Source organism: Hibiscus syriacus, unplaced genomic scaffold (genome assembly GCF_006381635.1).
Source record: "Hibiscus syriacus cultivar Baekdansim isolate YM2019G1 unplaced genomic scaffold, ASM638163v2 tig00110895_pilon, whole genome shotgun sequence".
NCBI lineage: Eukaryota > Viridiplantae > Streptophyta > Magnoliopsida > Malvales > Malvaceae > Hibiscus > Hibiscus syriacus.
Window position 1 is genome coordinate 4,416,762 of NW_024062903.1, and position 6,000 is coordinate 4,422,761.

The window sequence follows — 6,000 nt, forward strand, 5'->3', positions numbered from 1 at the left end:
TTTTTTTGAGTTAGTAGATACTTTAGACTTTTGTGATCAATGTAAATATAACATCGCTACCATATAAATAATGACACCATATCTTCAGTGCAAACACACAGCTGCTAACTCAAGATAATGTTCGGATAATTTCTTTCATATGATTTAAGCTGTCTTGAAGCATAGGGTACCACCTTTCCATCTTGCATCAAAACGCATCCCAGACTATTATGAGAGGTGTCGCTATAAATCGTATAGTCCTTGCCTGATTATGGTTGTACTAGTACCGAAGCCTCCGTTAGAGCCTTCTTTAAGGATTCAAAACTCTCTTGGCATTTGCCCGTCCAAATGAATGATACATATTTCCTCAATAACTTTGTCAATAGAGTGGCAATCATCGAAAAGTCCTTTACAAACCTTCAATAATAGCTAGCTAATCCCAAGAAACTCCGTGCTTTAGAAACATTTCTTGGAATTTTCCAATCTATAATAGCTTTAATCTTCTAAGGATCCACTTAAATCCCTCTATAGTATAAACATCCATCAGACTTTATTTCAAAGTCTTTAATTTCACCTCTTTCTACTTGTTCCATTCTTTCTAAACAATTTTCATCTATCATTTGTAACTCCTTTATTCATTCTATTAACAAAGGCTTTAACTTTAATTCTGCAATCGAGCACCATCTTCCTTTAAAAATAATTGGGCATCTAACGCGCATAAAGTTGAGAAAGTCTTTTGACTTAGTGCATCAACAACCACATTAACTTTCCCTCGATAATAATATATGATGGCATCATAATCTTTAAGGATCTCTATCCATCTCCTCTGTCTCAAGTTCAACTCCTTTTGAGTTAGTAGACACTTTAGACTTTTGTGATCAGTGTAAATATAACATCACTCACCATATAAATAATGGCACTATATCTTCAGTGCAAACACCACCGCTGCTAACTTAAGATCATGTGTCAGATAATTTCTTTCATTTGACTTAAGTTATCTCGAAGCATAGGGTACCACTTTCCATCTTGCATCAAAACGCATCCCAGACTATTATGAGAACCGTCGCTATAAATTGTATAGTCATTTTCTGATTCTGGTTGTACTAGTACCGAAGCCTCGTTAGAACCTTTTTGAAGGATTCAAAACTCTCTTGGAATTTTTTCTTCCAAATGAATGTTACATCTTTCCTCAATAACTTTGTAAATGGCGAGCCAATCTATAATAGCTTTAATCTTCTAAGGATCCACTCAAATCCCCTCTACAAATACTACATATCCAAGGAATGCAACCTCTGACAACCAAAATTCACACTTTAATAGCTTAGCATACAACTTTTTGTCCTGAAGTGTCTGGAGAATGATGTGTAAATGAGCATCATGCTCTTCCTTGGTCTTTGATAAACCAGAATGTCGTCAATAAATACAACCACAACCTAATCCAAATATGGATGGAATACTCGGTTCATAAGATCCTTGAATTCTGCTGGAGCATTAGTCAAACCAAACGACATCACTACAAACTCGTAGTGTATGTACCGAGTCTGAAATGCAGTCTTTGGAATATCTTATTCTTTAATCTTTAGCTGATGGCACCCATATCAATCTTTGAAAATACTGTCACACCTTTTAACCGATAAACAAATCATCAATCCTCGAAAGAGGATACTTGTTATTTAAGTCACATTGTTTAGCTGACGGTAGTCTATGCATAATCACATAAATCCATCTTTCTTATTTACAAATAACTTGGGTTCTCCCCAAGGTGACACACTCGGCCTGATGAATCCACGATCCAACAATTTTTGTAATTGATCATTCAACTCTCTATGTTTGTTGGAGCCATACGGTATGGAGCCATTGATATTGGGGCAGTACCCAGAAATACTTCAATTTAAACTCCACCTCTCTATTAGGAGGTAATCCTGTAGTTATCTGGGATGACATTTGGGTACTCTCTAACAGTGGGAATATCTTCCAATCTAACTTTAGAAGTTTGAGTGTCCAACACGTTATCTAAGAATGTATGATACCCTTACAACAATAATTTCTTAGTAGAAACGGTTGATATCATAGTAGACAAAGGATTTACTTTCTCTCCGACTACTATCACCTCTGTACCTTCTGATTTTTTTAGTATTAACCGTTTTAAACGACAATACACTATAGCATGGTAAAAAGATAACCAATGCATACCCAAAATTATTCCAAATTCCTCGAAAGGTAACTTCATCGAGTTTGCAGGAAACTCGATGCTTTGAATTTTAAGCGGACAATTTTTACTTATCCTCTTGACCTTAGCACTTTGACCTAAAGGATTTGTCGCAACTATATCACTTGATATATATTCTAGGGAAACACCTCTTTCTCTAATTAATTTCGTACTAATGTACGAGTTTGAAGAACTAGGGTCAATCAAAACAAACACATGTGCATCAAAGAGATAAAAGGTACCTGCAATGATATCTAGATCATCTCATTCCTCCATAGTCTTGATGTTATATACTCTAGCTGTGGTCCACCCTCCAGTCTGTGCAGCAGATTTTAACTAAGTAATCTGTTTACCTCTGCCTTAATGATGTGATCTCGACTATGTGCCTTACATCATTTTCTGTAATCTCCTTGAGATCGTTTGATCGAGGCAATTTGTTTACATTCGAGAAGCTTCTAGAAGCTTATTCGAGCATAATATGGGAATTTCAAACCAAGTTTAGATTTTTGGAAGCCTTTTTCAATCCAAAAGAATAACCTCCACCATCATACTCAAGGCTGAAACACGAAGAAGGAACAACCAACTTTAAGGGAGGATTCCATCCTTTTACTTGTGCATGAATTTGCATGAGAATTTAAAAGTTTGCATAACATTCATTGCATTTAATAAGTGTGTTGTTCATTCAAACATGCATTACATTTAAATCATCTACTTCATTCATCAAACTAGTTCTTTTATTAAATTAACTCTTAATTGTTTCATGCATGTTTTTAATTAAATATTGAATAAAGTTCACATTTGTGTCTAGGTGCATGAGAGAAGTTGAACGGTTTCAACAGATGCAAGAATATCAGTCAGAATGTCTTCTAATTCTGGATGTGATACAGACGTTTTTGGGTTCAGAAATCATTTGGACATTATTCCTCTATCTCTTAGCTTTCCAACTCCTTTTGAATCATCTCAATACGATATCAGGAGCTTGAGATATGATCGATTTATTGAAGATAGTGCAGGCTGGAATTTTCATTACGGGAATTTTATACGATGATGATTTGGATGAGTTTAAGCCAAGGAAGAGTCTTTTTAACTTCAGCCAAGTGACAATACATTGAAGGACTCTTAATTAATCCATTCAAGGCATTCAAAGTTGATTGTTATCATCTAAATTCAAGGGTTGTTCATATTCTTCAAGGGAGCATGCAATGAAGGGTGATTTAATTCACTTATTAAGACAATTTTCAGCATGGAATATCAAGAGTCTTCCACACCTTGGACGAAATTAAGGCCAAATTCAGCTTCAAATTGTCTAGATTCATCCCCAAAATGATCTAGAATATTCATCAAACTATGAAGATAAGAAGACAAAGCATTCAAGTGCATTTTATTGCTAAATTGATGAGAATGCTTTCATCTTTTGAGTATTTTCATATGTTGCTTAGAAACACTATAAATAGGCACCTTTGGGATCATTTGTACACACAATTTTATTTATGAAAATACTTTGAAAGATTGCTTTCATTTTAGTTCTTGGATTAGAACTCTATCGGTTTCTTGTCGGTCTTGAAGCCTTCATCCATTTCATCTTGTTATAGCGTTGGTTCCTAGCTCTACTATAGCTAGTGGGTCACGTTCCACCCCCTATCACTTTGATTCCATCTTTATTATATTGTTGGTTCCTAACTCATATATAGTTACAGGGTCATAATCCATCCTTTGAATTATTATCATTCTCCATGCCAACCACAAACATCCTTCACCATTTTCGTTACATCCATTCAACCACTATCACCACCACACTTCTTTCATTTACAATCCACTTCAACTTCATTCTATCATTTCATTACTTTCATACACTTATTTATATATACATATTTCCCTTCTTATAACTTTGTTTGTACATTTTCAGTCTTCAATCAAAGCACTGCGAAGTTCTTACTAGAATCACAATCGGACAACATCGTATATGACTCGGAACACATAACCGAGATGATATCAACTTGCCTCGATCAAACGATCTCAAGGAGATTACAAAAAATGATGTAAGGCGCATAGCCGGGATCACATCACTTGACCTCTATGAGGTATTGCTACAGATTTCTTAGGCTGCACTGATTTCTCTCCTAATATCAGAGGGCAATCTCAAATATAGTGTCCTGATTCACCTCATCGGAAACATGCTCTTGTGATAACTCTGCATACCCCAGTATGATTTCTTCCACAAAGCTGATAAGGTAACATCTGACTTGACTCTGCTATGAAGATATGCCTGCTCCTGTGGCCGCTAATTGAGTTTGTTTTCCTTATCCAACACTAGTCCGCTTAGGATTTAAAGTTGCGGCCTCAGATCTACCTTGAGGTCTAAATCCATAATCTTGACCCCTTTTTGATTGAACAACATATAAGATGTCCCCTGCCTTTTTGCTGAGTGAAATCTCTATTTTGAAAAGTTTTTTGGGCTATTTCCAATGCTTTAGCTCTGTTCACAGTCTCTTGAAATATTGGCAACTCTAACGCCTGCATAAAATCATTTATCCTAAGACGAATACCTTCTACAAACCACTTGCATCTATATTTCTCAATAGGGATCAAATCTGAAGCAAATCTACTTAACTTATTGAATTCAAACTCGAACTCATAAACAATGCGATTGGTTTGCTTTAAATTTAAAAATTGCTGCTTCATTTTTTGAATGAACTGCTTGCCAATATTCTTGTTATTAAATTCCCCAAGGAAAAATTGCTAAATGAATTGCTCGGAAGGAACATGCATAATGGTATTTTTCCACCACAACTGAGCTGAACCTCGAAATAATGACACCGTTCCATCTAATCTCTCATGGTCAGAGCAGTGTAATCCATCCAACATTACTTTTACGTCATACAACCAAAGATCCACTGTCACTAGATCATCGTCAACTTCTCCCTTGAATTCAAGGGCTCCCAAACTCTTTAACTCTTTTACAATAGACATCGGAGGAGTTGGTGGTGCATGTGGGGGATGAGGTGGAGGAACATATTGATAATGCTGAAGAATAGCCTTTGATGCTTGCAAAAACATCCCCTGATTAGGCATATACGATCCCTTAGATGTCGGAGCTCCCTATTTCCCATATTGAGCCGGAAATTCGGTATGCAAACCATTACTACCACTAGTCCCTTATGGGACCTCCTGTTCAGTCGCATGGCGCGACCCCTCAGCTTTCGAAATCTATAACGTACACATTTCAAACATACATTAATAAGGAACAATATCGAAAATCAATCACTTAACCATACCAAATCAGTGACACGAACATCCTAGAGGCATGTATAACATTTTAATACACTTTAACTTCGGTTTAAGCCGAGAATTGACTAAATCTGCAGCTTTGATACTAAAAATTATAACATCTCTACCTCATATACGCTCCCGTATACAACATAGATATGTCACATCAATCATATAAAACATATACTGTTCAAAATCGATAATAATAATTTTTAATACTATTTACCAAATTTAATATCACTATATTAAATAAGTATCAACTTTTATATTACAAAACCCTATTTAAAACATATATTAGAGCATTTAAAATATTTATATTATACATGCCACTACATATACAAAATATTATAATAGATGTCCTTACTGATTTAGATGGTATTTTGATTTTTCTTGGGTAATATCAAACTGCCACTACTCCGCAGTCTTTTCATTTTCTTTCCCTACGTGTGAACCAATCACACGCTAAGTATTTACTTAGTGAGACATCAATAACATTTAAATAAAACTAAACAATATACTAAATATTATATAAAAACACGTATTTA